The sequence below is a fragment of the Lolium perenne genome, chromosome 2, assembly GCF_019359855.2.
Source record: "Lolium perenne isolate Kyuss_39 chromosome 2, Kyuss_2.0, whole genome shotgun sequence".
Taxonomy (NCBI): Eukaryota; Viridiplantae; Streptophyta; class Magnoliopsida; order Poales; family Poaceae; genus Lolium; species Lolium perenne.
The window spans coordinates 291,329,987-291,346,584 of record NC_067245.2 but is presented as its reverse complement, the minus strand read 5'-3'; the positions used below and the strand labels follow the sequence as shown (position 1 = coordinate 291,346,584).

Here is a 16,598-nt window from a genome sequence, read left to right as displayed (position 1 = left end):
CAGGTGTAAGAAACGACAATCACTTTCTTGTGCCTTGGTAATCGTCAGAAGAAAGGACAAGAAAGGAGATGCAAGAGAAATCAGGTTTTTAGTTGGAGAGAGTAGCATCATGCATTTAGTGTATTTGACTTACTAAAATCTGCAAAGTATGAGTTGTACTGACTTAAGCAACTATTGGTTGTTAATTATCACAAAGTTGCACAGTTGTTTTCTGTACCGGCTTATTTTGCAAAGAAATAGTGAAGTACCAACAAATTAAGGAAGCTGACGACACGCCGAATAGAGTCCTTCCATTTGACGATTTACGAAAAATACCAACCACCTAAAAAGGATATACCAGATTAGTTTAGTATCGAATGATCGTTATCCATTTTGATACAAGAATGAGGTGTATCATACGGCATTGACGTGTGATCAAACCCTATGACATATGAAAATTGGCTTTCTAACAAACTTATATCACCTACAGAATGAGAAATGGACAAAGATTGATGAATTTATCAAAGCGTAGCTCACCTCACAAGATACCGTTTCTCTTCAAAAGAGTAACACAACTGTCAGCCTAGAATAAATATGGGTAATCCACTAACAGTGAATAAATCTAGGTTCATTTTTTCACTGTAAGTCATATGAACTGATTTTAATAGCAACCAAACGAAACCATAAGCTGGAAAGGAAGTTCACAGATTAATTTGCATTTTTATCACCCATGAGTTTACATTACCAAATTTTCAGACAAACTCAAGCTTACATATCCTACGGGGGGCATGGGTGAGTACCCACCATACACCTAGTAAAGCATTAAGCAAGAAAAATTGACAACACACAGACATATATATCCAGCTTTGCAATTAACAACGGAACATGCTCCAACAGTTTCCATGAGACATCAAGAAGCCAAGATGCAACCAAAGGAAAGCACACCATGGCGTAAAATAATACGCAGCCATCTTTTCGCCATAATTTCTAAGAGCATTTGATAATGAGAATAAGAATATGTGGCCACACTTTTCAGATCCGAGAAACTACATGTACCCAAGACTCGAAATTACCTAAACTACTGTCTGGAACAGTACATATAATGCGCATATCTCGTGCACATCTATCAACACTTATGTCACTGTGTATTGGCAATCAAATCGGGATGCACAATTATTCTGTGCTTCCACATATTTATTAACCTGAAAATCATCTTAACTCTTGGAAGCGTGAACACACAAGACTAAGAAAAACATAAATCAGAAATGCAATATTTTGCATTAAGAGTGCACATGACCAAGGAAGGAAAGTGCTTTAAATAAGCATCTCTAAAGACATATAGATCATAAGTCGAATATTTGGCATCTATAAAGCTTCAGGAGGCCTATAGCTCAATAAGGCTCGTGATGAGGTGCTAAAAGCATGTATAATAGTGGTTTTATAATAGCTTTTGACTGTGATACCAAGAAACAATCTACAATATGACTGACACCGTTTGGTGACACCACATAGCACAAGAGTTATTTGGTCTCAGCTGAAAAAGTAAGTTCACTTTTCTATCTGAGAGATCTGCTACATGATACCAAGGAAACATGAACAACAAGTTTAGTACAGAAATGAGCATCTTCCGATGTGATGTGATGAAATAAAATTTTATTATGTCATTGTTTGAATCCCTAGGACGCTAACATGGCACAGAATTTTCAGCACTAACAGTAATAGGAAGTGCATTTTCTTGTCAAATAAATAATATTGTAGTAAAATAAAATAAAAATGTCAAATAAAAAATTTGCTGGCAAATCCAAGTCTGGCCAGAAAATTTTACAAAGCATCTACGTACACATCAACAGTACAGAATTTTCGAAGAGAGACAAACATGCGTAAAAATGAACATAGTAACTACCTCTGTATCAGCCCCTTTTTTACACATACTGTTGATGTGACTGTCAACTATCATAGAGCTTTCTTTAATTTTAGCATGTGTGTCCTGTAGGCAAAGAAGAAGGCAGATGCATGCAGATTAATACTGAAGGATCCTAAAGACAAACATGGTCTTGTGCAACAACATCAAATGTGGCAAACCAAAACATACATATGCATGCTTACTTGTTATCGAGCAAGAATCCCACGGCTAGACGATGCTCACGTTTGGTTCGTCGAAATACTACCTCGGAGATGTCGTCTTGACCTGAAAAGAAAAAGGAACAGTTCTGATCAAACCAGAACCCTATTGCCAAATTTCCACCAAAATGCAAGGGAAAATCCAGAGTTGTACATAAGGAGATGAAAATGCCATCGACCTTAAACATGACATGGTGCTAGCTGTTGTTCACCACCATGAGATTGCAATAGCATGGCCAATCCAGCTCGACTATGCGTAAGCATTTGACACACAGGAAAATGACACAAGTTCAGTTAACCACTTTACCTGCAGAAGGTTGAAGGAAATCTTAGGAACTTCTTGGTACTTACGTACACAGGATGGTGAGGTCGTCCAGGTAAACCGAGATCAGCGTCCTGCCTCCCTCAATTGCGACGCCTGTCACCACATACGGAGAAGAAGCCACTATATGCATGAATCGCTGCACTGGAAGAGATAGAGGCAAACAACACATCATTAATTATATAGTAGAATTTGGTAGCTACTTTTTGTTTAATTGACTGATCAAACTACCTGTAGAGAATTGCAATGATATCAATCATGGTGAGAATATGTCCTTAAAAGACCTCTGCATGTATGCATAGACCAACCTCCATCGGCCCGTCCATGCTGTGAAACGCAGCACAGAATTTTTGGAAGTAGGCTAGCCAGTATTGTTTCATTACCGGGTTGGTCTGCAAGTAGATACTTGACCTTCCTTTAGCACATATATTTTGTTCCTGAAAAATAGCGAGAGATTATCAAAATCGCTAAAACAACACCAGACCAGTAAATGGGATTAAACAAAACCAATCAGAGTTCAAATATTTCTCTCAAACTCCCATGCCAAATTTATAGATCAGGAACTAATGCTTAGATGTGGATCTTTTGGCCTGACAAAGTGACAATCATGTACACTAAATTATGTAAAGTGGTAATTAGTAAATTCTCCTAACTTGCTTTATGCAAATTTCAAGCAATCACTTTACATATTAGGCTAATCGATAGCACAGAAAATCTCTATGCTATCAAAATAATATAAATGAGCTTGCATAAACAGATCTGAGTTCAATTCCTCCTAACTCCCTAATATTTTGCTAGATACACATTTTTTTTATTCTATTTGTAACAACAACAAAATTAAGGCATTACTCACAAAAGCAGCATCAACTGAAGCACTTGGGAAATATTTTCTTCAGAGGAAAGACTGAAAAAGACTAATTAGGTCCTGCTCCCATGGCAGACGATCTGTCTCTGCATGCTTGCAAAATTTGGACCACTCTGCATGCTTGCAAAATTTGGACCAAGGATGCAACGAATTAACACATAGCAAGAAATGCACAGTTGCATACCAATGTAATCCTACGGGTTCTACCCTGCAGACAGTTGTGTTGACTGCCAAAACCCACCGGCGGGCAGCGGCCTGTCAACACAGTGTAGAGCCGGGAAGAGCCTAGAGCTGCGGCTGGCTGAGACCCCTCCGAGCGACGGCCCGCAATGCTCTTCTGGTCACACGCGGCGATGCGAAGTGCAAGGGCGTGCCACCTGACCTATACCTGGTCAGGAAGGTGATGGGGATGCCTCGCTTAGTTCCTGCATGGCATACACGTAAACATTAAATACGAGCCTCGATCGGCTCTCAGGTTATCCTGTGGATCGGCTCAAAGAGCCGATCCACCCATGATTCGTACGGGGTGCACGAATACTTGGTGATCCTGCTTGATCAAGATATAGCTAATGAGATCTACGACGATTTAGGGTTTTCACCGCATAATCGGATCATCCTACTCCAGGTTGGGCCTCGCGGCCACGCACGGTGCTCATAAGCCGATCCTAAACAAGGCCTAAAAACCAACATGGCGTTGATCCTCGGAACATCCTGTTTAGGACTTGCGAACGCCACCCTACGTGCCGCTGGATCCTCCCCCCCTTTGTAAGGCCTAACTATTGCAGATATTAAACTAATCCTTGCAGAACAAGGAGCAATCGTAACGGATCAGATCTACTAGATGATGAACAAGCAGGGTGCCGCCCCCACACCTGAGATAGGCGTGAGGGCGGCTAGACATGCAAGGGCTGCACTACGTACGCATGTTATACGAAGAGCTATGCTAACCCTAACACATCTATGATAACTACGTTGCTCGCCATCAAAGACGCTTCAGTACGAGCAACGCATGAACAACGTGGAGCTTGTGCTGCCTAGATCGCAAGATGCGATCTAGGCAGCATGTCGCTACGATTGAAACCCTCGAGATGAAGGAGTTGGCGATGCGCCGAGATTGGTTTGTTTTGGGTTGAACGTGAGTTGTTGTTTATTCCATAAACCCTAGATACATATTTATAGTCCAGGGGACTTTCCTACGTGGGAATATCCCACCGTGCACGATACAAACTCTAATCTTGATCTAGAACATAATCTACTATAATTAAAGATACACGGGCAAACTAGCCCAAATTCTCCGTGCAAGGCCGCTTCAGAGATCTTCCACGTGTAGTCTTCCAAGCCCATTTCTCTTACGGCCCACCTCTGGATTTGTCCAAAATCTGGTGATAACACATGCCCCCCTGGTTTTGGAAATAATTTTTCCAAAATCATTATGCTTTCCTTCGTCAGGTCATGTCGTGGCAGAGCAGAGTTGTTGCAGTATCCGTTATCATTATGCCCTGTCTTCCCAGCTTCTCTGCAAAATTCGATAGCTCCGGCGTCATCTCCTTGGAAACTGTAATGACATTAAATTTCCACCAGGCTTCTCATTATTTTAACTGTGCCGATCAACTAGCTTTCTTCATCCCCTTCCTCTGTTCCAGCCATCGGCACCCAAAAAAAAACCCTCTTCTCCCCCAGCCATGTCTTCCTCTTCCTCCTCCTTCTCAAACCTTTTCCCCCCATTCTCGCCGAAGAAGAACGAGGACAAGCCTCATTCCGAGGTGAACTCCCTCCCCTCCGATAATGAGAAGAAAGAAGGAGAAGTAGCGAAGGCCAAGACCTTCCCCTCCGCCAAGCTCCCGCTGAAGAAGCGCTCCCGTATGTGGGCGGACAGCGAGGATGAAGATGACGACGAAGAAGAAGAAGAGGAGGAAGATGAATCTTCCTCTTCCGCCGGGTACCCGCCAACCAAGCGCTTCCGCTCCTGGGCGGACAGCGAGGACGATGATGATGACGAGGAGGAAGAAGCTCCGGCCACGGGTTGGGGTAGCAGCGACGAGGAGCTCCCTGGGAGCAGCGCCGACGACATCGACGGCGGTGACGACGAGGACAGCGACGACTAGTAGAATAGGGCTAGTAGTAGTAGTGCGCTAGGTACTAGATCCCTCTTTTGAGAGCTAATCGGCTCTTTCTTGTAAAGCCGCTCCTCTGAATTAATGAAATTGTTCTTTTGATTCATCCTTCAATTGCCCCAATTTCATTCCTTCCGCCTGTCTTGTCAAGACCGATAGCAATGTATCGGATTTTTTCTTTTGGACGCCCATGAAGCCGGACCCTCATGTCGATAAGCTCGTAGGCCAAGAACTTCTCAATTTCAGGCTGCGATTTGGTATCTGACCACAATTTTTCGCAATCCCCTAGCCGATGACTATTCATCGGCTATTTTGAGAATCTAGTCCCTTTCTTCCTCTTGCAGCGACCAGACGGTCCAAACTTGTAAAAACTGACGGCCTCCTACCCCGATTCAGAGGAGATCACAATGCAGGGCCAGTCGATGCGACTCCAATCGGCTTTCCAAAATAGAGCAGTCACCAGCCAGCTGCCCCCCGAGTCTCAGTCGAGGCGAGAACGGTAATGGATCAGCCGAATGTGCCGCCTACGCAGAGTTAGCCGATTTCAACAAAATCGGCTCCCCAAAGCAGAGAACCTTCAGGGTGAGCTGCCCCGGAACTTCTTCAGTCTACTTTGCGCCTTGTAGGTCAGATCGGCTCCTTCCCTGTGGTGGATCTGATGCAACCCATCCTTAACCTGATCTGTACATTACTCGCAAAAGGAAACCAGAGGTTCTTGAAGAGAAAACCGAAGTCATCAAGCCACCCAACTGAGGAGCTCTTCCATTAGAATCTCTCTTCGTGACTCACTTCCTGCTCCATTGACCCTTTCTGCTCATAACAGCTGTTCCTCTTGAGTCGATGGCCACGTATCTGCATCGGCTAACCCTTTTGTTTTTTTTATTTGGCCGATTTTTAGAATGAATCGGCCCCCAATATTCCACTGCACGCATGTCTGCACATATTTATCTGCATATGTCCATCTGACTATATGCCCCCCGAGCCGAATCTGCTAAATGACTGCAGATATCGGCTTTCATGGTTAGTCAGGGCACTGCACTTGCACATCGGCTTCGCAAAGATTCATGCCGACTTTCATCTGCCGACGTGGCCGCTGCCCAGTAGATCGTTGTTGACCACAAACAGAATATGTGCAGAAGATAACTTTGGCCGATTGCTGGAATCGGCCTTCACATTGCTTGTTCGATGAAGGTTTTGTAATGTCCCTCCATAAATTTTTTGGGGCCGATCACAAAGATCAGCCTCCCCCGGTTTGCTCATTGGTTTAATCTTGCTACTCGGTTAGACTGGATAAAACCAACCCAACCTCTGACTTGATGCGCCTGCTGTCGTCCACCTTGAGTGCATCGTAGAATCGTGGAGCGCTAAGCTCTGTCGGCAAGACGAGCACCATGTTTGTGCCAGCCGATGTTTCATCATCGGCTTTCCTTTGTTTGGGGCGCCACTCCATTTTCCGTGGACGACCCTCTTCATCCAGGGCTCGCTGAACCTTTGCAGCCAGATCAGGCCGTGCCTTCCTTAGCGTGTGCAAGTATAACCTTTCGGCTTCCTCCAGGCCGCGCAACCGCTGAACCCTGCGTTTTTGTGAACGGCTGAGTCCGTCAGGGCACCACCTTGGACGGTGGTTCCTGTCTTCTTCTTCTTCTAGTCCCTCGTCTTCGGAATCCTCAAGATCTGCCCAACGAGGTGACTCAGCACGTTTGCTCTGTGGCGGGAGAGGCCCTAAGCGCTTGAACACAGACACGTTGGCTGCCTCCTTCTTCTTCTGGTTGCATTCTGGGCAAGTGCCGATTGTGGGCAATCGGCTCATTCCTGAATCCCAGCGGTGTACGAAGAAAGGGCGGTCCCGGTGTGCAGCGTTGTCATCTTGCTCCCTTGATGTGCCCGTGGCACGGCGCTCGTGCTCCTCCTCATCGCGATCCCGCCGACGATGTCTTCGGCTTCTCTAGCCAGACGATCTCCTTCATTATCATAGTTGGACCGTCGGCGTTGGTCATACTGACTCACATATTTGTTGAGGAGGTGATCAGAGAGAGGTCGTTGATATCTTATATTCTTCACTTCTCCCTCTGTGACGTAGCGCTTGCCATCATGATGGAGCCGATCGCGTGGAGCGGCCTCCTCTGTATCCTTGCTATGAGAGCAGCTGCCCTCATCTCCATCCTTGCCAGAGTGGTTCCCAGGTCCTACCATGTTGATGCTGAACGTGGGACCTGGCTGGCAACCCTCAGGGTAGGTGACTTCCACCATGTTAACGGCGGGGAAGGGTTGGGTGTCGACCTTCATGGCGTACTGGTTGAAAATTAAACGCCCCTTCTCTATCGCCGCTTGGATGTGCTGACGCCACACCCTGCAGTCGTTGGTGGCATGGGAGAGCGAGTTGTGGAATTTGCAGTACGGCTTTCCGTTTAGCTCTTGCGCCGTGGGGAACTTGAGACCTTCAGGAATCGTCAACTGTTTCTCCTTGAGCAGGAGGTCGAAGATTTGTTCAGTCTTGGTCACGTCAAAATCAAATCCCCTGGGCGGCCCTGGTGGCTTTACCCATTTGCGGGACACGGGGTTCCTCCCCGAGTCCACTCAGCCACTGCTACTTCTTGGTCTCCCGCAGGAACTTCGTCTTCCTCTGCATCGACCAGGACTACTGCACGCTTGAACTTGTCTTGGTACAGGTCCGGGTGGCGCTGTTCATATGCTGATAGTTTCTGAACCATATGCGCCAGCCGAGGATAATCTGCTTGGGAGGCCATGTCCTTGAGCTGTGTTGCAAGGCCAGCTACTGCCAACTCGACTGCTTCCTTTTCAGTTATACGAACCGAATAACATCGGTTCCTAAGATTCCTGAAGCGCTGGGTGTACTCTGTCACCGTTTCTCCGCGCTTCTGACGTAGTTGTGCTAGATCGGCAATGCTAGACTCGGAAGCTTCTGAATGGTATTGCGTATGGAATTGTTCTTCCAATTGCTTCCAAGACTGGATGGAGTTTGCTGGCAGAGAGGTGTACCATCCAAAAGCCGATCCTGTGAGGGACTGTGAAAAGAGCCTCACGCGTAGCTGATCCGACACTGAAGCCGGTCCTAGTTGCGCCAAATATCGGCCGACGTGCTCGATGGAGCTGGAGCCATCTGATCCACTGAACTTGGAGAAGTCAGGGAGCCGATATTTAGGTGGCAGCGGGATCATTTCGTACTCGTCGGGGTACGGCTTGGAATAGCCGATTGCCCTTCTTTTCGGCACCATGCCGAACTGGTCTCTCGGTATGGTACCGATCTGATCCGCGGCTGTCTTTGGCTGCGGGAGTTGCACTCCAGATTCGCCGGGGTGGCGTACTTAGCCAGCCATGTTTGCTTTTCCAGCTCTGAGCCAACTGCAGGAGCCGGGCTCTGGAGTTTCGTCGGGGTGGCGTACTTAGTTAGCCACGTCTGCTTTTCAAGCTCTGTCGCTGACGTTCCTCCTGTCTTCGCCGGAGTCCCTGATGTTGTGACCTGGTTTGAGAGTGCCCAGTTGCCACAATCTGGCACATACGTGCACGCGTATCCTTGAGGGATCTCCTTGGGCGCCTCAGCCAAGAACTGGTAGTCACTAGGGTCACCACCAATCTTGTAGACGACGAATGCCGGTGTAGCCGGCACTTCAGGCGGTGCTGCCAACGCATATGGCAGCGGTGGACGGGACTGGAGCGGCAACTCTCCTTGATGCGTCCCGAGAGCTGGTCCTGACGGCGAGTACTGGTGGCTCATGATCTCCTGGATCACGCGCAGAGCGAGACGCTCCAACACGTTGACCAAGTTTTCAGAGTGGCGGTGTAGTGAGTGAGCCACCAAGTAGTTGATCTCCTGCCGTAGGCCCCTGGTGCGTTCCTCCGACGGGGCAGAGAGATCTATCCCATCGAGTGCACCTTGCGGTGAGAATCCCTTCCATCTGATGCCATGGGAACGGGTTCTGCGAAAGAGCCGATGAGGTCGGCTTCGAGGGTGACCTTGATCTCGTCGTATCTCTTCTTGAGCTCGTCAGGCAGCTCCTCGTAGGTGACTGGCGTGCCGTCCGCCGCCATCTCAGATGTAGATGGCGATGTGGTTGATGTAGACGATTGTCCCACCGGGCGTGCCAGAATGTGTTGACTGCCAAAACCCACCGGCGGGCAGCGGCCTGTCAACACAGTGTAGAGCCGGGAAGAGCCTAGAGCTGCGGCTGGCTGAGACCCCTCCGAGCGACGGCCCGCAATGCTCTTCTGGTCACACGCGGCGATGCGAAGTGCAAGGGCGTGCCACCTGACCTATACCTGGTCAGGAAGGTGATGGGGATGCCTCGCTTAGTTCCTGCATGGCATACACGTAAACATTAAATACGAGCCTCGATCGGCTCTCAGGTTATCCTGTGGATCGGCTCAAAGAGCCGATCCACCCATGATTCGTACGGGGTGCACGAATACTTGGTGATCCTGCTTGATCAAGATATAGCTAATGAGATCTACGACGATTTAGGGTTTTCACCGCATAATCGGATCATCCTACTCCAGGTTGGGCCTCGCGGCCACGCACGGTGCTCATAAGCCGATCCTAAACAAGGCCTAAAAACCAACATGGCGTTGATCCTCGGAACATCCTGTTTAGGACTTGCGAACGCCACCCTACGTGCCGCTGGATCCTCCCCCCCTTTGTAAGGCCTAACTATTGCAGATATTAAACTAATCCTTGCAGAACAAGGAGCAATCGTAACGGATCAGATCTACTAGATGATGAACAAGCAGGGTGCCGCCCCCACACCTGAGATAGGCGTGAGGGCGGCTAGACATGCAAGGGCTGCACTACGTACGCATGTTATACGAAGAGCTATGCTAACCCTAACACATCTATGATAACTACGTTGCTCGCCATCAAAGACGCTTCAGTACGAGCAACGCATGAACAACGTGGAGCTTGTGCTGCCTAGATCGCAAGATGCGATCTAGGCAGCATGTCGCTTACCTGATTGAAACCCTCGAGATGAAGGAGTTGGCGATGCGCCGAGATTGGTTTGTTTTGGGTTGAACGTGAGTTGTTGTTTATTCCATAAACCCTAGATACATATTTATAGTCCAGGGGACTTTCCTACGTGGGAATATCCCACCGTGCACGATACAAACTCTAATCTTGATCTAGAACATAATCTACTATAATTAAAGATACACGGGCAAACTAGCCCAAATTCTCCGTGCAAGGCCGCTTCAGAGATCTTCCACGTGTAGTCTTCCAAGCCCATCTCTCTTACGGCCCACCTCTGGATTTGTCCAAAATCTGGTGATAACAAGTTCCATCTGAGTTCTACTCCGTATCATTTAAGACGGAAGACTCTTTTTTACCACATCCTCTAATTAGCACAACAGATGTTAGAATCATAAATAAAAACTCCAATATTAAGAGGACCCAAACGCTGCTGCTCCAGCAAACACACTGTGATTCCAAGTCGATTTTTTCGTGAAGGCAAATCCCTGCACGAAGCCCCTGCCCAAACCATGCAACCCAATCGACACAACGACAAAATTCACCAGATTTGACACTCACCTGCCGTAGAGGTCTGGGGTGTCGGGCAGGTTTCCCATCAAATTGACCTGGAGATCTTCAACGCCGGTGTGGAAACCATCATATCTTCAATGCCGGCGTGGAAGGGCTCCTCTTGTTGTCGTCGCCTCAAATCTCTCACCCTGCCGCCCATACGCCGCTGCTCGTCAAGAGCCAAGATTCGTGAGTTTAGGCCCATCCCGCCACCGTAGCACCGCGACTACTCGCGCGCTGCGGAAGCTTCACCCCGCTCGGTGTGCCGCCTGCCATCCCCTTCTCGCTGGAGACAGATGCCGGTGCCGATTTCGACCTCGCCCTGTTAACCCCTAGAGCTGTGGGTCGAGGGCGGGGTTCTGGTCCTCCTGGAGCGCCCATCACCCTACGTAGGGAACAGGAGAGGAGGAGGATGCGGAGACACCCTGTGGTGGCTCTCGATGTGGCTAGGGAAGGGATCCCTCGTCTGCGCGCCGTTGTCTCCCCTACCGGCGCCCTGCTCCGCCGCAGCCCGGCTCTCCTCCGACCCGCGCGTCCTTGCGCCTTCCGGTGTCTACCTTGGCCCCAAGCTCGCCCCGCGCCTCACGCGCGACGCGCATGTCCCCGACGGCGCCCGCGGGTCTCGCCTCTTCTTGCTCATGTGCTACTCGTCCCTGACCTCGGCAACCCCTTCGTGAAACTGTGGCCGACGTTTGCTCAGGCGGAGAGAAGAGATAGGAGAGATGGGGAATCAAGAGATCGGGGGCAAATTGGCCGGTAGGCTTGGAACTAATGCAACGTTAAGCGGTCGGGCACCGCTTTGACCATAGCGTAACAATGCTACAGCCACGCGCCGAAAGAAGGCAAAAAGGAACTGTATAGTTGTTTCCGGTTTTCTTACAAATCCTAGAGAGCACCAAAAGTATACACAGAGAAATCACTACGGGCAGTAAATTGTCCAAGTGCATACGTGTCAACTCCGCATTAACCCTAAAAAAAATTCAAAATTTTGAGAAAAAAGATGTTTGTTGCCAAATAAGTATATATATATATATATATATATATATATATATATATATATATATATATATATATAGACGCGCTATTTGACTCCCTGGGGGCAGAATATTATTCTGCACCCCGCCCATCCCGCCCGCCTGCCTGAGCCGAACCAGCCCACGCGCTCGGGTCTGAAGCGACATAAGAAATGTCCCATGCATTTACGTCGTCCCCACATCAGAGAACTGCCGTTGTAAAAAAGTGCCTGCTTGTAGTGTAAATTTTTCTTCAGATAACCTGCTTCTGATGTAAGCAACCAGGTTTGACGTAAGAAAATGGTGCAGATACCCAGCCGCTCGATTTTTTTTTACGGTGAACACAGTCCCCTGACTCATTATTATTATGCCAACATCGCAACTAAATTAACTTTAATGGCGTTCTGGATTTAATGCAGCCGTAGGTGCACGTAATAGTAAGACAATGGAAAATAAATTTCAGTGTTCATGAACACAAGGAGCTACAATACAAGCTGGCACGCAAGAACTCTGAAAGGTACCAATATATCATAACGTAAAAAAATCAACATACTCTCATAATCAAATCTCTCAGTCTTAAAGATGAATGAAGGTACAAAAATTATTTATTACGATAGCAGGCTCCCACAACTAGGTTCCTTAAACAGCTTTGGAATTTTGCAAGTCGTAGCTAGGCTGGTAATGATATAAATTGTACAGAAAAAAGAAGAAGAATAAGAATAAGATAAAAAAGAATGACAAGTTGGTATAATTTGAGTTTCAGCATGAACCCAACAGGGGCGCATCAATCAAATGCCATGGTCTTCGAAGCTGTTCAGTATGGCTTCCCATTTGAAAATACACTATGCAGAACTTCCATACACATTTGTCAGGAGCATCTTGTTAAACAAATATAAGACTGCTCGAGTGCGGCTTTTTAATCAATCTGCAAGAAGATGAACCTGCTTAGCTTACTTCTTAAATTACGTAATCCATTTGGCAAACTATTTTGACAGAGCATAGAATGCAAGAAACAAATGTTGCAAGAAACGAATGTCAGTCTTAATATAAGCCATTATGGCAAACTATTTTAGTTTATTTCCACAGAGCATAGAATGCTTTGACCACGCCATCTTCTGTGCTCAATGTGCGCTATCAAAGATGAGTAGTAGAAGCTAGAGTGAGACAAGTACCACTGCAATAAAAGCAAGAGACAACTAGAGAATAGAAAGAAACAAAGGCACTGAAATAATTATGTCAGCTTACAGAATTCTTCTGCAACTGCATGTGAGAGCTACCTAGTTAAAATGACCAGTTTTTTTTACAGTTTGAAATACAGAAGACTATGCAAGCACATAACCTCACATATTATGACTGAAAAAAAAACCATTCACTTTTCTGTTCACCTAATCATCATCAAAGCTGCAGTCCAAGATGGATAAAAATAGACATAATCCAAAAGAGGAAAATGAGTACATATGGAACTATCATTCTTACCATTCAAAAATGAAATTATGGACATAAAAGAGCAAGAGAAGAAAAGAAAGGAGTGTCAAGTAAACAACTAGAAAACAATTTGTGTGACCTGAAAAGACATTTACCAATGAACTCATAATTTAATTATTAATTCATAAACTTCTAATCCTACATAAATGAATCAATAGGCTTGTAAGGCTACACTGAAACTAGAGAGAGGTGAAATGGTGCGGCCTCACCTGCACCTCTACAAAACCAAAATTGAGCTACCGACAAGCATTGTTTCATTTGAATAAACCACATTGATAATCAACACCAGTTGGAGATAAAAATATATGATTAGTCAAGTGATCATTCGTAATTTATAGTTACCATGGGACTTCAGCTTCTTAGTTGCACGATAATCGACAAGGAGTTCACGGAAAGCAATCACAAACACAGGAGTCACCTAACTTCTCACATGATTTACCTTGATGGCTGAAATATCATATATGACTTGTATTTATGAAACTAACAACTCCAGGCCTGTAGTGATGCAAATCAAAACTAGACCATGAAACCCCTAATTAAAAACTGCAACAACGATCAGAACTTAAAAAAAAAACTAGCTAGATTCAGGTTTGAGCTCACCTCAGGCTACACCAAGCTAGGTACAACATGAACACTAACACTGTAATGTTTCCATCTCCGCAGCATTGCCTCTAGATACTTACTCTTCGTCTTTAAGTCCCTTGCATACTTCTTCTTCCGTCCCTCGATTTCAAGGCATAATCCTGGAAATTTATTGCTCGCCAAGGTAAAAAAGGATTCGGAAAAGTATGTGTATTGCTTGAAAGAAAACAAGACTATGTTGTAATAATCATCTAATGCATACTCTTGTTACCACTTGCGATTGGAAGATGCATTTTCTATTTGATGCAACGGTTGTATAAATTATATTTTGATTAAGGATGGGAAGAGGTCAACGGATATTTGTGGACATAGAAAAAAATGATGCCTTGATCTAACGTGCATAAAATTGTGCCATGCAAGAACTATTGTCATGGCCTAATGTGCCCGTAAAATATCGAACATAAGAACTGGCAACATCAACTCTGGCCCATCATAAGAATTACCAGCATCCTTGACATACCCATAAAATCATGCAACAAAAGAACTAGTCACATGGGGGATGCCTGACTAATATCACACCATCTAAGAATAACCGGAATGGCTTCTCGTGCCCGGAAAATACCGTTTAACCAAATGTAGCGTATAGGAAAAAAAGAATCATATGCCTAAACAGAAAATGTATATTTCAGGTCGAAAAAATGCATAACCAAGGTAAATAAGTATTTACAAGCAAGTGGCGAAGTGCCTAGCAGTGGCAGATCTCCCATTCTGGCAAGGTCTGGCCTATGCCATAGCTAATAATGGCAATTAATACTAACAGTCTATTACTTGAGCAGATTTTAAGCTAGAACTCGCTTAAACTTGGCTTGTGGTATCACTTTTTCCTCTAAGCTATCATCTTCGCCACACCATAATCTTGGGTCGTCCTCCGCCACTGGTGCCTAGTTCTCACTAGACCTGTCCAAAACCATGCATTCTCAAACGAAGATGACACACATAGGCTAATATTTGAAACTACTCCCTCAGTTCCCTATTAATTGACTCAGATTTAGTACAACTTTATACTAAATTAGAGTCAATTAATAGGGAACGGAGGGCGTACAAAAAATACTATTCAATGCAAAAGATTACAAGCAGCATTCTAGAGCAAGACCTCACACACAGGAAAGGCACAGCATATCCATCTGTTAATAACAGTGACTGGATAAGTAGCAATCTGTTGTCCCGCACAAGCAGAACGGTGTGAAAATACTGTGATGTGATGTATTGCATATAAAAGTGAGCAGAGATTTGGGAGCGGTACTGAAGAATACCCATGGTACTTTGAACAAATACACATGTGAAGTGGGAAATTAAATTCGTGTGAGAATTACATACCAGCGTGACCTGGTGACTCTTAAGGGTGGAGTGCAGCCAGAGGTACAGGCTCGTCATGCGAGGTGGAGGCCGGCCGGGATAGCATTTCTTCGCCGATGTAGACCACATGCAGCACGCAGGTGGAACCGCTAGCGCCGGCCGCAACCCACCGCCGAGGCCAGACTCCAGGGCGACCAAGATCAGGACCACTTGCCGCTCCCCTGAAGCCGTCGGGATTCCAAACCATCAGCTGTAGATCACATTCGCGATTAATCAAAAATTCCGAAGCATAAACGACCACATTCCAATCTCACATCCAGGTGACAGTAAATGTTACTAAATAGCACATTTCAATCTGCCTAGCTACAGCCTACAATCGCATCAATACTCACAAAAATAGCACATTCCAATCTCATTTATGCTATAGAAAACCAACGAGCAAGTAACTGAATGAACAACCAAAATTCAGATTAGTAATCTTGTTACAAAACTGTTACTCAGCAGATCAGACAGAAGGAGGAAGAGAGAACCTTACGGGCATGCCTCGGCCGCGGGCAGTGTTGGGCTTTGGCAGCGGAGGCTTTGGTAGCGGATGGTTGCCGGCGACAAAGCAGGAGGTTGTCTACGGAGGGGATCCAGAAACAGAGCAGGAGGCGGCCGAGGTCGATTCAACCGGCCAGCCATGACGCCGCCGATTCGAGGATGCGACCACGACTTCTCGAGGCCACCGAGAGCGCACAGCCTAGCCCTCACTCGCCTAGCTACCGCTCAGCCGCCCGCCGCCGCCGCCGCCGCCGCTCGCCGTGCCTCTAAACCAAACCGCCTGTCGCCCTCCGCGCTCGATTAGAAAATTATGGGAGGTTGCAGGCTTGCGGCAGGGTAGTGGGCTAGCTAAACATACGACCAGATTAACACCGGTTCGAGAATAACTATTCTCGAACCCTTTCTGAACTTCCGCGTGTTTTCCTACTGAACTTCTCGACGGAATACCAGAATTGCATGTTCGTGCGGACATTATTTCCATGATGATTTTCAAACCGCTTATCGGATTGATACGTATAATATACCGTTGGATTCGCACGGAAATTTCGCAACTTTTTCGTGTTCATTGTTTTCCCAAATTCTGTATTGATTAAAACTAATTTGAAATATACAAAACGACGTTTTCGCGGATTTCTCTATTTTTGTACAGTTTTGGGGTTCCAGTTTTCAAACCGTTTATCGGAATGAT

At 46.3% G+C, this 16,598-nt stretch overlaps 2 long non-coding RNA genes across 4 annotated transcripts; both read right to left on the bottom strand.

The window, feature by feature from the left end:
• Window positions 1–1,075: 1,075 nt before the first annotated feature.
• LOC127336271 (uncharacterized) lies at window positions 1,076–11,159 on the bottom strand. The gene is made up of 6 exons (XR_007873232.2): window positions 10,941–11,159; window positions 2,806–2,859; window positions 2,452–2,566; window positions 2,280–2,350; window positions 2,086–2,167; window positions 1,076–1,966 (listed from the first exon to the last, which is right to left on the bottom strand). It is a non-coding gene; the product is annotated as an uncharacterized lncRNA (long non-coding RNA).
• A 1,296-nt stretch (window positions 11,160–12,455) lies between these two features.
• On the bottom strand, window positions 12,456–16,273 carry LOC127336272 (uncharacterized). Of its 3 annotated transcripts, XR_007873235.1 has the most exons (4): window positions 15,898–16,273; window positions 15,389–15,617; window positions 14,030–14,172; window positions 12,456–13,945 (listed from the first exon to the last, which is right to left on the bottom strand). It is a non-coding gene; the product is annotated as an uncharacterized lncRNA (long non-coding RNA). The 3 variants fall into 3 exon arrangements; XR_007873233.1 differs by having other exon boundaries at window positions 12,456–14,172; XR_007873234.1 differs by having other exon boundaries at window positions 12,456–14,172; window positions 15,903–16,273.
• Between the last annotated feature and the right edge of the window lie 325 nt (window positions 16,274–16,598).